Source organism: Herpailurus yagouaroundi, unplaced genomic scaffold, assembly GCF_014898765.1.
Source record: "Herpailurus yagouaroundi ecotype Mexico unplaced genomic scaffold, PumYag 197, whole genome shotgun sequence".
Lineage (NCBI taxonomy): Eukaryota > Metazoa > Chordata > Mammalia > Carnivora > Felidae > Herpailurus > Herpailurus yagouaroundi.
The window spans coordinates 18,035,632-18,058,076 of record NW_024412428.1 but is presented as its reverse complement, the minus strand read 5'-3'; the positions used below and the strand labels follow the sequence as shown (position 1 = coordinate 18,058,076).

Here is a 22,445-nt window from a genome sequence, read left to right as displayed (position 1 = left end):
CAAGTGCAGGGGCCTGCTGGGTGACAAGGGAGGCCAGTGTCCCCAGGCCAGGCTGGGTAGGGGAGTGAGGACTGGAGGTGGGGCAGAGGTGGGGGAGGCGGGAAGGGGAGGTGTGGTAGTTAGGACACAGAGGCACCGTTTGGAAGCAGGTTATTAACAGGGACCCAGAGCTCGGGTTGGTGAGTCGGGGGAGGGCTGCGCTTTCCTTGGGAATTAGGCAAGAGGCAGAGAACACGGGGTCAGGAAGCCTGCTGGACGTTAAAAGGACGGTGGAGATCTTGTTGAAGTAGAACCACTGGGTCCCTATCGAAACTTTCCTGCAGGATGGTTAGAAACTATGGTTGGAGGGACCTTTGCCTTAAGAAGACCCTAGACAGTTTTGTTCTCTGTCCCTTCCCCCTATGTTTTTCCTCTCATTTTCACCTTCTCGGCTGAAAACATGCTTCGGCAGCCAACCTGACGCTATCTGGTTCCGTCAGGTCCCTATAACGTTAGCTTTTGTGTAACTTCAGGCATCTTGCAAACACGTTCAGTGACTGGGAATTCAAAGCGTCCCACCGCCTCTTTCCCCACTGACCCACTGCAGTGACCTCTCTTGTCCATATTCTGTGGGCTTCCCAAACTTTTCGGCAGCATTGAGGCTAGAGGCCATTGCGTTCAAGTTGGTCAATGTTTATTAGTTCTAGGCAAAGGTGTTAGGTTAGCCGCGCTGCTGTGTTGGGGTGGGGGCAGCCAAGGATGGGATTTCATTAGGCTCATTTGATGAATTCCTTTTAAGTTTTGCATCCTTTCCAAATAGATGTTTGCTCCACAAACACGCACTGAACGCACCGCGTATGCTTTTGGACCTGCAAAGGTGAAAGCGGCCTGGGTAGCTCCGTTCTTTCTCTTTGCAGCTGGGTTTCCAGGTAGCGTTTGGGGAGCTTAACATCTAGTAATGGACAATAAGGCATGTTCCTGAATAAGCATAGCCTAAAGCAGAATGTGGTGAGTACCAAGAGGTGTCTAGATTTAAATGCTTTTGGAGTTCACAGGAGGAGAGATTTACTATGCATGTTGAAATTGTATTCAAGTACAAGTTGTCCTGGGACAAGATAAATAACCTATTCACTTCATAGTAATATAATAAATAAAATATTATTGACATAGTTGGCAATACTATTCAGGTGTTGCGAAAAAGCCTGATGTATAAATAACTAGGGGTTTGTGGGACCACAGAATCTAAAATGGTAGCAGCACCGCAAGCAAGCCTGAAAGACAGCCAGTTCAATCTCCTCGTTTTGTGCATTTACAGACAGATCTGCAGATAGGTCAAGTCAGTTGTCCAAGATCACAGCTAGTTTGTGGCCAAGGCAGGAGCAGAGAGCAGGGCTGCTTACGCGCTGTTCACACTGGGGTGGTGACATCAGCCACTGTCCTGCCTCTGCTGAACAACTACCCTAAAAAAATACTCATCCTCTTTGGGAGATCTGTATCCTGATTCCAGCTTTCTTAGCAGAATGCCATCAAAGCTTTCTGTCTTCTTATAGAATGAAATGAATGTGACAGTTCCTTGCTGAGGACTCAGATGCCCTGAGAACAGCATGGCACAAGGAAAACAAAGATGCTGGGCTGGAGTCTGCGTTGCTTCTATAATTATGTTCAAGAAACTGTTGGGAAGTTTGAAGGAAAGCTCTGACTCTCGGGGCCCCCCTCTCCTGACATCTGGTCTCCCCGCTGCGGCATGCCCAGCCCCTGCCCCACCTCCTCGGGGAGCCGTTCCCCAACTCCGCAGCCGTGCGTCCACCACGCGTGGGATCCAGGAAGGGAAAGCCGGCCAGGCTGGTCTGTTCTGTCTCTGTCAGTCTCCGTCTCCGTCGACCAGTCTGCCCGTTAGTCCCTCTCTTTCGGTTGGTCAGTCTCTCCTTCCATTTGTCTTCCTGTCTGTCTGTCTTTCTCAATCCTTCTCTCTCACTCTGAAAGAATGCAGTTGTTCTCTTCACATGTTTACTTCTCCCCTGGCTTCGTTTCCAGGTTTGGCGCTCTCCTGACGAAAGTCAGCCTTGGCCCCAACACTGCATCCGGCCTGCCTTTCAGAGTCTGTCTTCATGCCTCTGGCTCAGTCTTGCCACAGACCCTGACTCCTATCTGCCTGGACGACATCTGATTGCCTCGGCCCTTCTCTTCTCCCCTGGCTGGGCAGCGGGTTGTTTCCTCTGGACCCCTTGTCCCAGACCAGAGATACTTGTACAAACCATGGTCATCTGCACTTGTCCTTCAACTATGATTTATGAGGGATGTACCCGGGCTCAGTGTCTCTGGGATCCATTCAGTCATTTTGTCAGGACTGTCTGGTAAATTGCCTCTCCTTCCACGGTGCTAGCCGTGAATGACTGTGCCCTCCGCTAACCCCGGGCCCACTGGTTGTGATGCTCCCATGGCGCTCCTGCAAGTCTGCCTTGGGCCGCAGGGAGGTCCGCCGCCTCATTTCTGGCACTGGCACGGGAGGGACCATGGAATGGGAATCCTGGCTTGAGCACCTTAATCGGGCTCTTCACGATGTCTTGCACACAGACACCTCAGAATAAGAGACCATATTCTGGCATTGTTTCGGTCGGGCTAATCTGACAGACTTGCACGGCTCCTCTGGAGGGTAAAATCTACTTGGGGGAACAGGGCATGGGTACCTGAAAAGGGTATCTTCGTGAAACTGAATGGTACTAACCGTGACCCCACTACCACTGCCATCATTTATAGAATCTTTGTAAAGCCACTGTTCTGAAGCACTAGGTATACTTTAGGCCCTTTAATCCTAGCAACAACCCTCATAAAGTAGGTACTACCATCTTCTTTTCACAGATAAAGAAGCGGAGTCTCAAACAGTCTCTCAATGGCTTGAGAAAGTCACCCACGTTCACAGAGGTGGTAAGTAGAAGACCTGGGTTTTCAACCCAAGGGCGTCGAATGCCAAATCTGGTCTCAGTTGCGGGCATGCTTTGGTAGAACGATAGAGTGATCTCTCGAACCTCTCGTTTAGCCAACATTTATAAGTGCAAGGTCTCTTTTGCAGCGTTTTCTTTCTAACTATATGTGTTTATTTTCCTCCTTGGTCTACTCAACGGCATTACCACAGCTGGTAGTACGCGTTTTTTTCTTCCAGATTTTCCTTCCAAAACACATCGTTAATTGCCCTGCTCTTAAAGCTTATGTCATACTCTTTGATCCCTGGCATTGGAGTTGTCATTAAAACGTCTCTTGGACTCATTCCCCGTGACATTATAGTCGAGGTTCTTGCAGCATAATTCCACTTGCTGATATTTTCCCTTGCATTGCGTTTGGACAATGAACGGTCCCCTGACGCTCTTAGGATCTGCCTTCTTGCCCTCAGAGACTGACTGCGTGGGTCTTCTTTTAACCTTCTAATGGCCCTGCTTGCCTTCTGGAGTGGTTGGGGCTCAAAAGCATTTGCATGCAAAGCACCTTGGGACATTTGGGTTTGCCTCTATCCCGTTGCCCTTCCTTCTTCTTTTCTTCATCCTGGCTCTTCCTTTCAGCACCGTGGCCTTCTGCCCCCTCACAGCCCCCATTCTTCAGCTTCTCCTCTGGACCCGCGACGCAGCGCCCGATCTCTCTTCCTTTCTTTCGCTACTTCCTCCGAAATTCCCATTACTTGCCACCTTCTCGTAGTCTCCTCCTGGCCTCTTGTCACGGCTGAGGCAGTTCCTCAGATGTGTTTTTCTCAGTCTCATGGGAAAGGGCTGTCCTGCCATTCAGGCTTCCCTTCAGCGTACCTTTGTTTAACCTCTTCTTCACGCTGGGCAGTGTGGTTACAGGGATGGATAACGGCATCCTAGAAATTTAAAATAATACAGGTAGACTTTTATCTTTAGAGCAGTTTTAGGTTCACAGCAAAACTGAGTGGAAAGTACAGTTTCTGTGTACGCCTGACCTCACTTATCACAGCTTCCCCTCCATCCATACCCCTCCTCAGAGTAGCGCATTTGTTATAACTGATGAACCTAGATGGACACGTCCTGATCACCCAAGTCCACGGTCTACATTCGGGCTCCCTCTTGGTGTGGTACATGCTGTGGGTTTTGACAAATGTACCATGACGCGTATCCCCCTTCGCAGTATCATTCAGAACGGCGCAAGTGCCTGAAAAGTCCCGCGTCTCAGAGGAGGCTGGAACATAAATAATCATAGTACAGTCCTGACAGTGAAGTAGAGGTATGAAAAAAGAACGGCAGAGCACGAAGGAGGGAGAAGCTAACGCACAGAAACTTGGGGGGGGGGGGTTGGGAAACCATTCAAGTTCTATGTATTCGCAGAGGAGAAGAGTCTTGGGAGGCATGTGAGGCCAGGGCCAACCTGAGCTGGAGCACACAGGCACGGGCGCTTGGGCACGTCGAGGGAATGCAGAATGTAGTAAACTGGTGGTGGTTAAAAGCGAGCACTCTACAGTCCCACAGATAGAAATATGACTCTGACCTCAGCATCATACTTGCTGTGGGATCTTGGTCACATTACTGAGCCTCTGTAAGCCTCAGTCTCCCCCTCTGTAAGCTGGGGATGATAATAGAACTTGCTTGCAGAGGTGCTCTGGGGATTCGGTGGATGCATTTAATTAGCCCACTACCTGGCCTTGGTATGTGGACCTGAATGTCAGCCAGTGGTGTAGAAGCAGAGAGGATGCTGGGAATGGTACTCAAAAGGCAGAGCGTAAAGGCCCGGGAACCATATTCAGCAGTTTGGACTCACCATCCAAATCAGTGACTCTCAGTCCTGATCATGCGTGAGGATCACCTCAGATTTTGTTAAAATGTAGACTTCTTAGTTCCTCAGAAATTCGGTTTCAGTTGGTCTTGCCCAGGCCCAGGAATCTGAATTTTTAATGGCTCTGATATGAGTGGTCCAGGTCACAGTTTGGACTAGGTCGCTGGGAGCTCAGAAAGCTTCTCTTGGTATCTACAAAATGAATCAAGAGTTAACAGAGGCAGAGACTGTAGAGGGAGGTCTGGGACTTTCTTAGGATTGGGTGCAAATCAGTCAGGGGAGCTGGAGCCAAACCCCAGGATGGCTTCTGGACTCTGAGCCCGGAATCTTCCTGCCTTATTCAGACACCATCCACGCAGTCCCGAATGAAAGCCCAACCAAGCCCCTGGCTGCTGGGCTTACGGGTCTGGTCTGAGCAGCCCGTGTGTCCTGGCAGGCTCCGACTCTGTGAGGGGACCGTGCCGTCAGCCAGCGTGCGTGACCGGGACACCTGCATCAGCGCTGCCATTCTGGTGCCGCTTCTGCTCTGCGGGACCTCCCTCCTCCTGACTGCTCTACGGATTAAGAGTGAAGGACCCTTACAAACGTCCAGGTCCTGGAATCTGAGTCCTTGTAGCTCTAACAGCACGCATTTTCACAAAGGTGAACCAGGCATCCTTTCCGGGGAGAGCTTTTTGCAAAAGAGCACAAAGTCCTCAAGGAGCCTCACCAGGTGTTTCATTCCGGGCCGCGGGGGTGCCCTCCTGTCTGCTCGGCCTCCAGGGGGGACTCTATTTCCTTGTGTCCTTCCTGGTTCCTACGGCTGCGAGAAATTGTCTCCACCTCCTGGATGAGGGGCCCCTGCCTTTTGGTAGCCAGGACTAGTTTCCTAAACTGCCGGGCCAGATCTCATGATCACCAGGCTCACAGAGAGAATCCCTGCCCGCCACCCCCCACCACCCCCCGCCCCTTCTTCTCCAAGAGGATCCTGAAGACATTAATGGAGGTTGGTAGGCCTCTGGTCACAGAAAACTGTCAGTAAATCTTGTCTTAGGAGTTCCTGCTCTGGTTTCCAGTTTATTTGTAAATCCTCTAAATCAGCCTCTCCTCCTGTTCAAATACAAAAGCTTTGAGTGCTCGAGGAGCCAGAACCTCTTTTTGACTTTTTGGCTTTCCTGGGCAGAAATATTTGAGAGCAAATTTATGCAATTGGCTGGCTTCTCCCTCTGCACCCTCCCCACCAGTGCTTTTCAGTGGGGGAGCAATACCCCATGTTAAGTGGCCACATTGGAGCTGAGAAAGGACCAGCTGCATTGGCCCCGAGTCATGGACAGAGCTTATAAACTAAGTGCCGAGGCAACTGTGAAGGCCATGGCCTTAGAGAGCTGTTGATGCCGAGCCTGGGGCTGACACCAGGTCTTGTTGCGGCCAGTTCCCATGGCCAGCTTTAAGCTTCCTGGATGCTCAAGGCTTTGCAGAAATGACCCATCAAATTCCCCAGTCCCACTGTGGCAACAAAAGCATAGGGCCAGCCATCTCTGCACTTCTCCAGAGGGACTTGGGAGAGCAGGGGGCCTGGAGGGCTGCAGAATCATCTGCTCTCTGTTCCTTTGACAGTGACCCTCCCACACCTCACTCCCTGCTGCCATTTCATTCCTGTTCTCAGGCTGATGCTAAACAAAAGCTGCCTCGTGCTTTAGGTACATTATCTCAAATCCTAGCCATCTGGGGAGCTGTTCGCCCGTCCCCATTTTACAGACAAAGGCTAAAAGTTGACCCGGGCAACTGCACAGCTGGGCTTCACCCACAGGTTGGCATGGGTCCCACACCGGTGGTGTTCCTGCACCCAGGATCCCACGTTGTGTTGTGTCCCCTGGAATTAGAGTCAGGTCATTATCCTGGGTGACAGGGAGGTTGCTTGGTAACCTACACCAGTGGAAAAGCATGAGCTGCCGCTTGACAGATTACTCAGGATAAATTGGTGCTAGTCCTGGGCATGTGCAGTTCTGGACATTCCCAGAACTCATGGAATTACTTGGAAAGGGGGCGGTAAGAGGGAATCGGAGCCAAAAGAGAGATAAAGTGCTGGAACTATATGTTGACAAGAGTTTGTCTAATTAAATACGCAGGTTTTAAATTACACTCGCCTCGTGATTCCGCGGCTGCTGCTGCCGCCATCCAAGACTCCAGCACCAGCAGCCCCGGCTGTTTGTGTGCCAGGAAGGGCAGCATCTGGGGGGGTGCTCACCAGGGGACAGGGCACCCGGGACCACAGCGAACTTCCTTACCTTCAGTGATCTAGCGAGTGGGATTTATAGTCGACGTTGTTATTATCATGGGCTATTTTTGACTCGTGTTTTGATGGGTGACGTTAGCTGTGATTCTCGGAGGGCACCCGTAGCATCCTCCTCCTCAGATATCATAAAGTACGCACTCTCCGCCATCCGCGTGTGCGTGTGATTGAGGAGTGGACGCTGATTAGATCTACAGTCTCCAAACCTGATGTGTAGCAGAAGCTCTGGGAGAGCGAACAAACAGAAACAAACAAACAAACCCCAAATGAGCAACGAACAGGCAGAGTCCCAAGTCTTGCCAAGCCCAGAGATTGATTTCGTAGAGAAACGATGATTCTGAAACCCAGCCAGGTGATCGTTCTGACACACAGCCAGGTTTGCGAAATCTCGAATGAACTGTCTTGGGCAAACAAAGGAATTCTAGTTTTTAATTTTCCAGCTTTTTAAATCTCCCGTCTTTGAAATGAAAAGGTAACCTTAACCAAACTTCTAGAGTCAAGGTGATAGCAAAACAGCATCGTGTGTCAGTTGGAAACTTGGAACACGAGGACCTTGAACAGAATGAGAGAAGAAGCATTTTCATACTCACGATGCCATTTGGATTGAAAGTAGGAGGACTCAATAATAGTAACAGCTGGGTAGGAACATGGGTGAATCCCTTCACCTTTCTTTACCTCGGTTTCCCCACCTACAAAACGAAGAGCTCCTTCTGTGTCAGTTCCAAGTTCCCTGCTGGGTCTAAAATTCTGTGATGAGAACCTCTGCACACCTTTTATGTCCAGGGTTTTCAAGCAGATTATCAAATATTTACTGAACTCTTGCTACGTGCCCAGGAACTGAAATTCTTTGAAGAATTGGGTCTGTGGTGAAAAAAGGGGTGCAGAAGGGGACGGACGCTAGTGAAGAGAAATAGATGAGCTCGGTGACTAAGGATTTCTGACCGTTAATGCTGCTTCACTTTCTTGCTTAGGGGCCATTTTTTGCGTGTGAGTCGAGTGCAGGTTACGGTGAGACAATGGAAGGAGAGCAGCAAACAAATATAACCTGAGCGATGGTAACTGATGGTAACTGCGTTGCTCAGCCCGTTGGATGGCAAACATTGCTAGGTTGATAAAAAGCCCTAATGCATCAGGTGCTAATCTGGTGCTAAAACGCTGCTTCAGGAAAAAATGTATTCCCAGAAAGGAAATACTGGCGATTTGATTGACAGCAACAGCTGGAGCCCCCAATATTCATCCAGATAGGAAGCAGGAAAAAATAAAAAAGAAGTTGTGTGTTATACAGAAGGAACTGGTGTGAGCTATGTCTCTTGAATGTTCTTGTTGCTGAAGGTTTGGGAAAGTGTCGAATATATTATCTCTCGGCTGCCTTCGGGAGCTTAGATTCTGGGTGTTATGAGCAGTGAAAGTCACAGCTCACCGAAGGGCACTCAGTGCAGTGCTCTGGGGTGGGGCTTTTCAAATGGCTTTCAGAGTTTCACAGAAAGTGCTGAAGGTGGAGGGGGGTGAGGGGAGATGGGGGGGGTGCATGGTATCACCAGCAATATCTCCTTAAATCAGAACAATTTACTCCTACCTGCTGTATATGTTGAAGCTCTACATGAGATGTTGGGACAATTAGCCAGTTGGCAGAACTCGCAAGCTACTTTGGTGGCATTAGTCACCTATTTGGCAAAGCCAAGTTGGGCAGAGACTAAGTGCTCAGTATGTCCAGTTTGGCTGGGGCAGTGAATGATAGTGTTTGGGATGAGTTTGCTGGATAATGTGACCAGATGTCCTGGTACAGAGAACCGGGCAGATAGTACATTTGTTACTCCATACCTTCGCTGACGTCCCATCACTCTCCCGTCTCCTAGGGGTGGAGTGGAGTGTGGACGGAGGGTAGAGTCCACGTGGGGCAAACCCATCTAATCCTCACAACAGCCCCCTGGGCTAACCTTTATTCTTCACAATGTTTACAGGAGGAAACTGAGGCTCAAAAAAATTCAAGGATCTCACCTGAGATCATAGAGCCAAAGGGCAGTACTGGGGAGACATTAAGGTGTATGTTCAGAAGTAACCTCCTGGAGCCGAAATGTCCATCAACTGATGAATGGATAAAGAAGATGTAGTTTGTATATACACTGGAATATTACTTGGCAATGAGAAAGAATGAAATCTTGCCATTTGCAAAACGTGAATGGAACTGGAAGGTATTATGTTAGGTGAAATAAGTCAGTCAGAGAAAGACGGATATCATATGTTCTCACTCACGGGTGGAATTTGAGAAACTTAATAAGAATCGTGGGGGAAGGGAAGGGGAAAAATAGTTTCAAACAGAGAGAGAGACAAACCATAGGAGACTCTTAAATACAGAGAACACACTGAGGGTGGATGGGGGGTGTGGGGAAGAGAGGGAAAACGGGTGATGGGCATTGATGAGGGCACTTGTTGGGATGAGCACTGGGTGTTGTATGTAAGCAGTGAATCACGGGAATTTATTCCCACAGCCAAGAGCACAGTATACATGCATTGTATGTTAGCTAACGTGACAATAGATTATATTTTAAAAAGAAAAAAAAAAAGGTAAAAAAAAAAAAACCAAAAAAGTCACCTCCTGGAGATGACCCTAAGCACACTCCAAATAGCCTAGGCCTGGAAGCAACCAGAACCTCCTCTGGTACCATGGAAACCAACAGCCTGGCCAGGAGGCTGGCCTGGCCAGGGGCTCTGAGAAGGAGGGAAGGGTGGGAGTTGGCCTTCCGGTCTTTGGAGGGTGATGGCACAAATCTGCAACAGTTTCACCTGCCTCAGCCCCCAAGCACTATGGTGCTGTGGGATCAGTCTGGGAGGAGAGGGCTAGGAAGGACTCCGTGTAATCTCAGGTCGGCCACACCTCCTGCAAGAGCTAAATGAAAACCCCTCTAGCAACAAAACCAGGGTCATTAACACCAAGCAATGCCATTGGGAATATGAAGCGATAAATAGTTGAATTCCCCAAATTTATAAAGGGTGATGGAAATAGCTCCTTGTTTTCCTGGAATATAGTTTGGTTTGTGATCCTGCAAAGTTTAGGGATGACAATTTTGCTCTCTGAAACGAAGAGAGTGTACTGTATGCAGAAGGCACTCCAAAAACACTCCCTGAATGAATATATGGAAAAGGAACAAAAACAAAGTTACGTAAGGCATTCTTTCCACGCTGGGATAAATGCAGAAGCCTCTACCCCTCAGAAGGGAGCTTTACTATGAACCAAAAACATTTGCTTCTATAAAGTTGCAGAAAACTTGAGGTGATTTTCTTATAGCTTCTTGCTGTGTACGTTTCGCCTGTCCGAGGTAGGTTTGTTGCTATAAAGCCAACAAAGAAAGGGGCTGGAGTAATACCAGTGGTACAAATACCTTCTTCCTTCCCATTTTTTTCTTGGCAGACATCTGAGGTGGAGTTTCCCTCTGGTATCCCTCTCAGGATATAGACCCCAATCAAACGTGGGGCCTGATGTACCAGTGGCCTCACCGAGCCACAGACACATGTTTAGAATTCCTCAGTCAACTGCGAGGCGGGCAAAGAAAGCCCCAAGCAAGAAAGGCAGACACTGGGCACTTTTGAACTTAACTCTGGGTATTAAAGGAGCATTAAACAGGAAAGAGTATGTGAAAACAGCAGCCAGAGACTTTAGCTGACTCAAGAGATAGTCCTCGTAGGAGACGGCGGGTACACAGCCAGGTTTGCGGTGTGTGTATTTAGGAGAGATTTTCCAGACAAGCTGTACGAAGTCCCACTTACGTGCCTGGTGTCCTCGATAGGCAGAATTGAAGCCTTCTGCTGAAGGGGGTGGACCAGAGCTGCTGTCGGTGCCTTCCTCCAGGTAGAGAGATCCACCGAAGGCTGTCTTTTTCTGCCCGGGGCTGGCGTTTAGCCTACGTGCGTGGGGGTAGGCAGCCTGGTTGCCTGTGGTCAGTATCCATTCTGTCTGGTTGATGTCTGTGTTGTACCTGTTGTTAAATATTTGGAATATCACCCCTGGTCATAGGCATATCCTCCATAATACTGATTGATGGAAAATCTCCAGCCAGTTTCCACAGACCTCTATCCTTGTCCCTCTTCCTAGCCAATGACTTTAAAGAAATGGCAGAAAATGCTATTTGGAGAGGAGATAAGCTTGGTAGATTGGACCCAATCTCAAGCCTTTCACTTGGATGATTTCTTGGGGCTTGGCTTAAATGTGACTTTTCTAGAGAGAGCTTCCGTGAGTCCTATTTTAGATTGGGCCCCTTCCTGCATGGACCCATAGCCCACAGTACGTCCCCGGTTAATACGCTCGTTAGACTCCATCTTTCTTACTTGTGTTTGGTGAACGTCTGTCCTGCTCTGAGGGGCATAAGGGAGATGCCCTCATGGATCTTGTTCACCCCATGTGCCAGAGCCCGGCATCAAATAGGTTCAGTTAATGTCTGTAGAACAAATGAAATGAAATAGGTGTAGAATATTCATTAGATGGCAGAGATAATACCTGTCCTCAAGGGGTTATTCTTTAGAGGAGGCAGTGAAAACACCACCACGTGTTATGGGCACAAATGGCACCTGTACGGAGTGTTACGTGAAACGCAGTGAAGGGAGCAGTGAGCTTGCTGCTCGGGGCTTGGGGGGTGGGGGGGTGGGGCATGGTATACCTGGGGAGAACTGGGGGAGGTCTTTCTCACGAGGGCAAGCCTCGAAGTGGGGACTCAGAACGGGCCGAGTGTGGAATGCGGTCCAAGAAGAGAGATCTGCAGGTAGCAGTTCAGAGGGTGCTGAACAGATGTGGCATATTTGGAAGAGGCACTTCTTCAAATTGACAACAGAAGCATCAGGGAAGAGGGGCACGTGGTGGCTGTGGTGGTTGAGCGTCCGACTTCGGCTCAGGTCATGATCTTGCAGTTCATGGGTTCGAGCCCCATGCCGGGCGCTGTGCCGACAGCTCAGAGCCTGGAGCCTGCTTCGGATTCTGTCTGTCTCTCTCTTTCTCCCCCCCTCCCCCGCTCGTGCTCTGTCTCTTTCTCTCTCAAAAATAAATAAAAACATTAAAAAAAAAAGCATCAGGGAAGAATAAATAACAGGCTAGAAAGGCATACGGTCTTCTAAGCAATGGTAGGAGCGGCTATATGATGGGGAACTTTTACATCATTTTAACTTTTTTCAAAAATGTAGCATAATTGGTAAGTATGGAGAATGGGTTGAAAATCGGGAGATCCTGGAAGTAGGGATATTTCCTAGAGGACAGGTCCTTCCTCGTTGTAGCATTCAAGGAGTAAGGGAAAGGAAATAGTTACATAGGGCACCGATGTTTCTATGTAGAGGGATGGAATCTGTGTCCTGACAGGCTGGAATGCAATGAGCTGTGATTTAAGACTCTCCTATGAGCTCTTCGTACCTCGGTAACTGCACCTGTGGACTGTGGGACTTGACTGGAAGATCTGCCATATCTCTGAACACTAACATTCTATAACTCCACGGGCTCCTAAACTAATAAGATGAAGTAAAGTAGGAACAGGTGCTATATTGCTGGTACTAACAGTGTTGTGGGAACACAGATTAGAAAGAAATCAACACAAATACTGGCTTAGCAGCAAGTCAGCTTGCCCCACGCCGTGAGAGGGGGACTGGCCCAGAGGGAAGGGTGGAGAGTGGAGAAACACAGAGGTAGCACTCTTTGGGCATGAGCCAGGGCACACCTGAACTTGGAGATTGTTCTAGGCTTTGCTTTTTCACAGGGATAAGGACAATTGAGAATGACAGTGGCCAGAACTGTAAAAAGTCCAACGTCCATAGTTTTCATAGGAAAACTGAATGGAAGAACTGGGAATATTTAGCCTGGAAAATAGAACACTTGAGGAAAATGGATTCGATGTCTTTATGTATGTAAAAAACGTCCAGGGGCGCCTGGGTAGCTCGGTTGGTTGAGCATCTGACTCTTGATTTCGGCTCCGGTCATGATCCCAGAATCATGCAGTCGAACCCTGTGTTGAAGCGAACCCACACTGAGCGCGGAGCCTGCTTTTGTCTCTCTCCCTCTGCCCCTCCCCTTCACCCACACTCTCGCTCTAAAATAAAATTAAAAAAATTTCCAAGTAGAAAATGGGTTTGATTTTATTGGACATCAGCGATCAGGTTTAGAACCAATAATTGGAAGTTTCTGAATGCATGATTAGGTCAAATATATGTAAAAAGGGCTATCCATGAAGTAGGTTTTTCAAAAATGAGAGAAAATTTGTATAAGTTTGGCTCATTTGCCATAACCTTTTTAGGAGAGAAAGAAGGAGTTCTGTTTTCTTTAGTATTTTATCAGTGGTACCTACATAGTGTGTATTTATTAAATGAGCAAGTGTGTTGAATGAGCTGTGAACTGTTTTTCATCTCTGATATTAAAATTAGTGTCTCAATCTCTAGCACTTTTATTTATACACCCCTTACCACACTATATTCTATTTTTTAATGTTTATTTATTTGAGAAAGAGCATGCCAAAGTGGGGGAAGGGCAGAGAGAGGGAGAGAGAGGGAGAGAGAGAGAGAGACCAGCAGCCTTCTCATTATCAGTCTGGAGCCTGATGTGGTCTCGAACCCATGAACCATGAGATCATGATCTGAACCGAGATCAAGAGTTGGACACTTAACTGACTGAGCCACCCGGGCACCCCACCACATTATACTCTAATTTGTTCTTTTCTTTTTTCTTTTCTTTTCTCCTTTCTTTATTTCCCTATCTATCTATCTATCTATCTATCTATCTATCTACATCTATTTTATTTTAGAGAGAGAGCATGAGTGGGGGAGAGGGGCAGAGGGAAAGAGAGAGAGAATCTCAAGCAGGCTCCCCACACTCAGTGCAGAGATCAATGCAGCACTCCATTCCATGACCCTGGGATCATGAACTGAGCTGAAATCAAAGTTGGATGCTCAAGTGACTGAGCCACATAGGCACCCCTAATTTGTTCTTTCAATATCTCCTTTTCTACCTAGACTGTGAGCTCACCAAAGTGAGGGGTTGTATTTTCGTTGTGTCTTCAACGCTCTCATCCAGTCCCGGCATGTAGCAAGTGCTCACTTGAGTAGGGCGCCATATCATTTATTATCAAAGCAAGACTCTTTAAGAGTGAAGGGGGATGGGACACCTGGGTGGCTCAATCGGTTAAATGTCCGACTTCGGCTCAGGTCATGATGTCACAGTTTGGGAGTTCAAGCCCTGCATCCAGCTCTGTGCTGGTACCTCAGAGCCTGGAGAACTGCTTCAGATTCTGTGTCTCCCTCTCTCTCTCTGCCCCACCCCTGCTCACATTCTGTCTCAGTCTCTCTCAAAAATAAATAAACATTGAAAAAAAAAAAGTGAATGGGGGGGGGGCTGACCTGATGGGAAAGGATACTACAGCATAAGATGCCACCGTGCTGGGCAAACCAGGATGAGTAGTTACCCTAATCAGTAAGTGCTTGCTGAATGAATACAGAGGGAATGAGTTTCTGGAGCCAGGAGAGGCAGGCTGTAGGAATGCTGTCCTTAGGCTGAGGTTAAAAACTGCTCCCTGGGAATTGCACCCTGTGGGCTCAGTTTTGTGTGCAGAATGCATCTAGACTTTCTTTCACATGGAATTGAAATATCTGAATTCATCTACTGCTTCCCTAGGGTAGACTTTTCTTTAACCATCCTGCTTGGCCTGGAGGTTATCCTTACTACCTTTGGGATTCTCTCGTTCTGCATGGACTTCCATTCGACAAGGTCAGTTTGGGTGTTGTAGCCCTTGGCCCCCAGGAGCCCCACAGTTCTGTCCTCCTGTACCGGACCCCCTCCCACCTCAAGGCCTTTGACTTCTATATTTTCCCTGCCCACTCAGCCTTGGCGGGGTCTCTAGGACCAGTTGTGATCACAGACGAGAGGGATTTAGAAAGTCTGAGGCAATGTTCTGCAGCTTAACCTCGTGTAAGCGTTGTCAGCCCTGACCTAGTGACCTGATTCTCATCAATGTGCTTGGGCCTCGTTCCAAAGTGCAGCTCCCTGTGGCCCCGGTTCTGGTAACCGGGACAGAGGCCTGGTTTCTTGGCTTGAGTGCTTGTATTGGTCGCTGGCAGAGGGCTCATCTTGTTCTTATCTGCCCCTCTCTTGTCCCAAGGATGAGGACTTAGCCCTTAAGGGCCTGCTGGGAAGATGTCCAATCCCTCAAGTGTTTGTTATCTCAGATAACAAACTGTCACTGCCTGCCTGAAAGACTGGGGCTTAGCTCCTTGCCATTAAGTCTGGATTGAGGGTTCTGCCTGCCAACTCGGGGGTCTTCCCCATACCTTCCACACCTGTCCACACCTGAGCTGTGCTAGGATGTGGTGCTGTTGCCTCGTTTTTTCATCTTTTTTTTTTTTTTAAGTTTATGTATTTACTTTGAGAGGGATGGGGGGAGAGAGGAGGGTACAGATTGAGAGAGAGAGAGAGAGAGAGGGAATGAGAGAATCCTAAACAGGCTCCGTGCTGTCAGTGCACAGCCCAATGTTGGGCTCGATCTCATGAACTGTGAGATCGTGACCTGAGCAGAAACCAAGAGTCGGATCCTTAACCTACTGAGTCACCCAAGTGCCCCGTTTGTTTTCATCTTATTGATGGTCTTTCATCTTCTTCTTCCCTGTTTCCTCTCATTTCCTCTCGTTGTTTTCCTATTTCCTCCCTTCTCATTTTCTTTTCTGTAGCTATAATTCATTTTCTCCAAGAATGCAGATAGCTGTCAGTTTTTTGGTTGCTGTCTGGTTTTATGGCAGGAAAGGGGGTGGGGAATTCGCAAGGGTCCTAAACTGCTTACAGAGTCTGAGTCTTCTGCTGCCTCTGTCTGCATCCTCCTTCCCACATATCCCCCAGTGCTGGGACCTTGACCGTCTACTGGTAAACCCGATCACTTCAAAAAATAACGGACAGCTACTAAATTTTGGTGCTTCCATTTCCCTAGCAGAAAATGCGCTATATGAATGTACAACATTATTGTAAAATTGCTAGAAAGGCCCGAAGAAGGAACTGACCGTTTTCAAGTTAAGTCACACTATACCCTTGAGCTGCATGTTCCATAAATTCTGGAATAAAAAGGTTAATAATCTCAACTGGAGAGGGAATTTTTTTTTTTTTTCCCAGGAGGGGATGATGACCTTTCTCATAAGTTTCTAACACTAGGTTAGTGGGTTCAACTGCCTTTTTAGGGGAGGAAAAGATGGAGGAAATAAAAAGTATACTGTTTTCTCTTTTTTTCTAGTCTTATTGGGAAATAATTGACATCCTTCACTGTATACATTTAAGACGTATGGCATGATGGTTTGATTACATGTATTGTGAAATGAGCACCACGATAGGTTCAGCTAACACCCATTTCTCGTATAGATACAGTAAAAAGAAAAGAAAGAAGAAAAAAAATTTCTCCTTGTGATGAGAACTCTTACGATTTACTCTCTTAACTCTCCTATATGTTACACAGCAGTGATAGCTATAGTCATCATGTACATCCCCTTCGTAGTGCTTGTTTATCTTATAACTGGAAGTTTGTGCCTTTTGACCACCTTCTCCAATTCCTTCTCCTCCAACCCTCTGCCTCTGATAATCACAAGTCTGATCTCTTTATGAGTTTTTCTGTCTTTTTTAAAGATTCCACATATAAGTGAGATCATACAGTACTTGTCCTTCTCTGACTTACTTCACTGAGCAGAATGCCCTCTAAGTCTATCCATGTTGGCACAAATGGTAGGATTTCCTTATCTTTTATAATGGCTGAATAATATTCTGTTGTATGTATCTGCCACAACTTCATCCCTGGGGAATACTTAGGTTGTTTCCACAGCTTCGCTGTTGGAAATAATGTTATGAACATGGGGGTGCAGATATCTCTTCAAGATAGTGTTTTTGTTATCTTTGGATAAATACCAAGAAGTAGAATATCTGGATCATACAGTTTTATTTTTAACTTTCGGAGGATCCTCCATACTGTTTTCTATAGCAGCTGTCCCAGTGTACAACCTCACCAACAGTCCACATGGGTTCCTATTCTCTTCGTCCTCGCCAGCATTGTTACCTCTTGTCTTTTTGATGGTGCCATTCTAACAGATGTGAGGTAATATCTCATTGTGGTTTTAACTTGCGTTTCCCTAAAGACTAGTGGTGTTGAGCATTTTTTTAAAACATACCTGTTGGCTTTTTATATATATTTTTCGGAGAAAAGTGTTCAGATCCTTTGCCCATTTTTAAATTGGACTACTTGTCTTTTTTGCTACTGAGTTGTAGGATAATAACCCCTTATCAGATATATGAGTTGCAAATATTTTTTTTTTCCATTCTGTAGGCTATCTTTTCACTTTATTGATGGTTTTTTTTTGCTATGCAGAAGTATTTTAGTTTGATGTAGTCCCATCTGTTAATTTTTTGTTGCTTGTGCTTTAAGTGTCCTATCCATAACATCATTACCAAGACCCATGTCAAGGAGCTTTATTGCTATATTTTCTTCCAGGAGTCTCATGGTTTCAGGTCTTATATTTTATGTCTTTAATCCATTTCAAGTCAATGTTTGTGAATGATGTAAGATATGGGTCGAGTTTCATTCTTTTACATGTGAATATCCAGTTATCCCAGCACCATTTACTGAAGAGACTATCTTTTCATCATTGAGTACTCTTGCTTTCCTTGTCAGATATTAGGTGACTGTATATGCTTGGGTCTGTTCTTGGGCTGTCACTTCTGTTCATTTGCTTGTTTGTCTTTTTTTAATGCCAATACCATGCTGTTTGATGACCATAGCTTTATATTGTAGCTTGAAATCAGGAAATGTGATGCTTCCTGTTTTGTTTTTATTCAGGATTTCTTTGGTGGTTCCATATAAATTTTAGTTGTGTTTTCCTGCTTCTGTGGAAAAAAAAATGCCTTTGAAATATCAATAAGGATCACTTAGATTACTGTAGGATTCTATAGATTACTTTTGGTAGTTTAGACATTTTAACAATATTAATTTTCCATCAGCAAACACAGTAATATTTCCATTTACTTGTGTGTTTAATTCAATTTCTTTCATCAATGTCTTGTAGTTTTCAGTGTAGAGATCTTCTACTTCCTTCTGTTTATTCCTAAGCATTTTATTGTTTTTGATGCTCTTGTAAATGGGATCAATTTCTTTATTTCTTTTTCAGAAATTTCATTGTTGGTATATATAAATTTTACAGATTTTGTCTATTAACTGTGTATCTTGAAACTTTGCTAAGTTCATTGGTTAGATCTAGCCTTTTTTAGGTTGAGTATTTAGGATTTTCTGTATATAAAATCATGTCATCTGTAAATAGGAACTATTTTACTTCTTCCTTTCCAGTTCTGTTGCCTTTTATTGTTCTTGCCTGATTGCTCTAGTCAGGATTTTCAGTACTATATTGAATAGAAATGATGAGAGTGGGCACTCTTGTCTTTTTCTCCTGATTTTTGAGGGAAAGCTTTCATTCTTTTGCCATTGAGCAAGACGTTAGCTGTGGGCTTGTCCTATTGGCATTTATTATGTTGAGATATGTTCTACCTATGCCTAATCTGTTAAAAGTTTTTATCATGCGTGGATGTTGAATTTTGTTGAATGCATATGATCCTTTTCTTTCATTCTATTAATGTGATATATCACATTGATTTGCATATGTTGAACCATCCTTGCATTCCAGGGATAAATCCCACATGATCATGGTGAATGATTTTTTAATGTGTTGCTGAGTTCACTTTGCTGGTATTTTGTTGAGAATTTTTGCATCTATATTCATCAGAGATATTGACCTGAAGTTTTCTTTTCTAGTAGTCTCCTTTTCTGGTTTTGGTATCAGGATAATTCTGGCCTTACAAAATGGGTTTGTGAATGTTCTCTCCTCTTTGAAATATGGGAGTTTTAAGAAGGATTGGTGTTCATTTTTTAAAAAATATTTGGTAAAATTTGCCACAAGCCATGTGGGCCTGGACTTTCCTTTATTGAAAGATCTTTGATTACTGGTTCAATTTCCTTACTAGTAATTGGTCTATTCACATTTTTTTATTTCTTCTTGATTCAGTCTTCATTAGGTTGTATGTCTCTAAGAATTATTCCATTTTTTTTCTGGGTTGTCCACTTTATTGTCATATAGTAGCCTCTGATGATCCTTTGAATTTCTGTAGGATCAATTATATGTCTATTTTTTCATTAATAACTTTGCTGATCTGGATTCTTTCTCTTTTTTCCTTGGTTAGTCTAGCTAAGGTTTTGTCCATTTTGCTTATCTTTTCAAAGAAATAGCAGTTTGGTTCATCTTTTTCATTTTTCTGTTTTCTATTTCATTTATTTCTGCTCTAATATTTATTATTTCCTTTCCCCTGATAACTTTGAGTTCAGTTTGTTCTTTTTCAAGTTCTTTAAGGAACAGAGTTAAGATGTTTATTTGGGACCTTTCTTCTTTTTTTAAAAAAAAATTTTTAAAGTTTATTTATTTTGAGAGAGAAAACAAGTATGGAGGAGGGGCACAGAGAGAGAGAGAAAGAGGGAGAGAGAGAAGCCCAAGCAGGCTCCACCCCATCAGCGCAGAGCTGGACATGGGGCTTAAGCCCATAAACTGTGAGATCATGACTTGAGTCAAGATCAAGAGTCATGTGCTTAACCGACTGAGCCACCCAGGTGCCTTGGGGCCTTTCTTATTAATGTAGGTATTTATTGCTATGCACTTCACTCTCAGAACTGCTTTTGCTGCATTCTGTAAGTTCTGGTATATGTGTTTCCTTTTTTTATTTGTGCCAAGAAACTTTTTTATTTCCCTTTAATTTCTTTTTTGATCCCTTGGTTCTTCAAGAGAGTGTTGTTTAATTTCCATGAGTTCATACATTTTTCAGTTTTCTTCTTCTTGATTTCTAGTTTCATGCTATTATGGTAAGAAAAGATACTTGGTGTGATTTCAACCTTCTTGAGTGTTCTAAGACTTGTTTATTTAAAAAAATTTTTTTTAATGTTTTATTTATTTTTGAGAGAGAGACCGAGTACAAACAGGGGAGGGGCAGAGAGTGAGGGAGACACAGAATCTGAAGCAGGCTCCAGGCTCCGAGCTGTCAGCACAGAGCCCGATGCGGGGTTCAAACCCACAAACTGTGAGATCATGACCTGAGCCAAAGTCGGATGCTTAACCGATTGAGCTACCCAAGCATCCCTTCTAAGACTTGTTTTGTGGACTAACATATGATCTATCCTAGAAAATGTTCTACTTGTGCTTTAGAAGAATGTGTATTCTGCTATTGTTGGGTAGAATGTTCTGTATATGTGTGTTAGGTCCATTTGGTCCATAGTGTTGTTCAAATCTGCTGTTTCCCTATTGGTTCTCTGGCTGGTTTATCAATTGTTGAGAGTAGGGTATTAAAGTCCCCAATTATCATTATATTATTGTTCATTCCTCTTTTTAGCTCTATTAGTTTTTGCTTTATATATTTAGCTGCTCCAATATAGGGTGTATGAAAATTTATAATTGTTCTCTTTTTGATGTATTGACTCCTTTATCATTATATAATGACTTTCTTTTTTTTCTTACCATTTTTAGTTTGAGATCTGATATAAGTAAAGCTACCCCTGCTTTTGCTGTTTTCTGTTTTTGTTTTTGTTTTGATGAGTATTTGCTTGAAATGCCTTTTTCCATCCCTTCATTCTTAGCCTATGTGCGTCTTTAAGGCTAACGTGAATCTCTTCTAGGCAGCATATTGCAAGATCTTGGTTTTCTTTTTCTTTCTTTCTTTTTTTTTAATCCATTCAGTTGTTCTATGTCTTTTGGATAATTTTATCCATTTACATTTAAAGTGATTATTGATAGGTAAGGACTTACTATTGCCATTTTGTTAATTGTTTTCTGGTGGTTTTATAGATCCTTTGTTCCTTGTTTTCCTTTCTTTTCTTTTCTTTTTATTTTTTCTTTTCTTTTCTTTTCTTTTCTTTTCTTTTCTTTTCTTTTCTTTTCTTTTCAAGTTTATTTATTTTTAGACAGGGAGTGGGTGAAGGGCAGAGAGAGGGGGAGGATCCCAAGCAGGCTCCATGCTAAGCATGGAGCCTGACACAGGGCTTGATCTCATGACCATGAGATCATGACCTGATCTGAAACCAAGAGTTGGACGCTTAACCTACTGAGCCATCCAGGTGCCCCATTTTTCCTTGTTTCTTATCCTGCTATCTTTTTGTGTATTTTAATGTTTTTTTGGTATCTGTATGCTTTGACTTCTTTATCATGTTATTTGTGTAATTACTACAGGTTTTCCCCTTGTGTTTGCCATGAAGCTTATATAAAATCTTAAACTTATAACACCCTATTTTAAACTGGTAACTATATAGCTTCAATAGAAGTTCCACTTCACACTTTTACTTCTCCCCTTCACATTTTAGGTTATTGCTGTTACAACTTACATATATTTTATATTGTGTAACTAATAATAGATTGTTGTATTTATGGTTATTTTTGCTACATTAATTTTTTTAACTTTTAAGTTAGAGTTGTGAGTTATGTACCACTATTACCACATTGCAGAATCTAACTATGACTATATATTTACCATTACCAGTGAGATTTTGCTACCTTTTTGTGTTTTTTTTGATGTTAATCGGTGTTCTTTTACTTCTACTCAAAGCACTCACTTAGCATTTTTTTGTAAGGGAGTTCTGGTGGCAATGAGCTCCCTCAGCTTTTTTGCAGAGAGGAGGGGAGTCTGTATCCCTTTTTCATTTCTGAAGGACAGCTTTGCTGGGTGTGAAATTCTTGCCTTGAATTCTTTGGTCAGGTGAGGTCATTAGTTTTGTTCTGCAGCCAGGGGAAGCCATGGGCTGTGTTCTCTCGTTAGATTCCCTGGTCAGATAGGCTGAAGGCTATATTCAGTCATGACCTGGGCTACAAAGTAGATTCCCTGCTCAGGTGCAGCAGGGGAAGCAGCTCGAAAACTGGTGAAGCTCTTTGTTGTCTTAACACAAGCTGACCCACATCTGAAGTTTCCTGGATGAACAGGGCCATTGACTTTGCTGTACAAACTATTGGGTCTGTCTGCCATTCTCTCAGCTCGAGTGCCACTGGGCCACACAACTTTCAGGTGTTTTCACCAGCCCTTCTGGTTTTAGGGAGCTGGAAGGCACTTTCGTGGTGGGTGGGGCTGTGACTCGGCACCTTGCCTGGATGGGGGCAAACTAGGCTCTAGGGCAAGCAAAATTCCTCACTTGAGTATCCAAATCAGGCAGATCTGTATCACACTGAGTTTCCTGGTCAGAGTGTGCCTTCAACTTGGTTCTGTAGATGAGCAAAGTCGCTGTTTGGGGTTACTACTTGGGCACTGCAGATAGAAACTCAGTCTGCCAAGATCCCTGAGTGCTGGTTATTGCAAGCCCTTTCCCCCTTCTCTGTCATGGGTCCCAATGATTCCCCTGTAATCCCTGTGGTGTGAGAT

The 22,445-nt window shown here is 44.9% G+C and overlaps 1 long non-coding RNA gene across 1 annotated transcript in view; it reads left to right on the top strand.

Annotated features, from left to right (window-relative positions):
- The first annotated feature begins 2,433 nt into the window (after nucleotides 1–2,433).
- Nucleotides 2,434–22,445, top strand: part of LOC121012889 (uncharacterized) — a 280,849-nt gene continuing 260,837 nt past the window's right edge. Inside the window, exon 1 of the long non-coding RNA XR_005782382.1 lies at nucleotides 2,434–2,904. This is a non-coding gene — a long non-coding RNA (uncharacterized LOC121012889). The remainder of the gene's footprint in view (nucleotides 2,905–22,445) is intronic.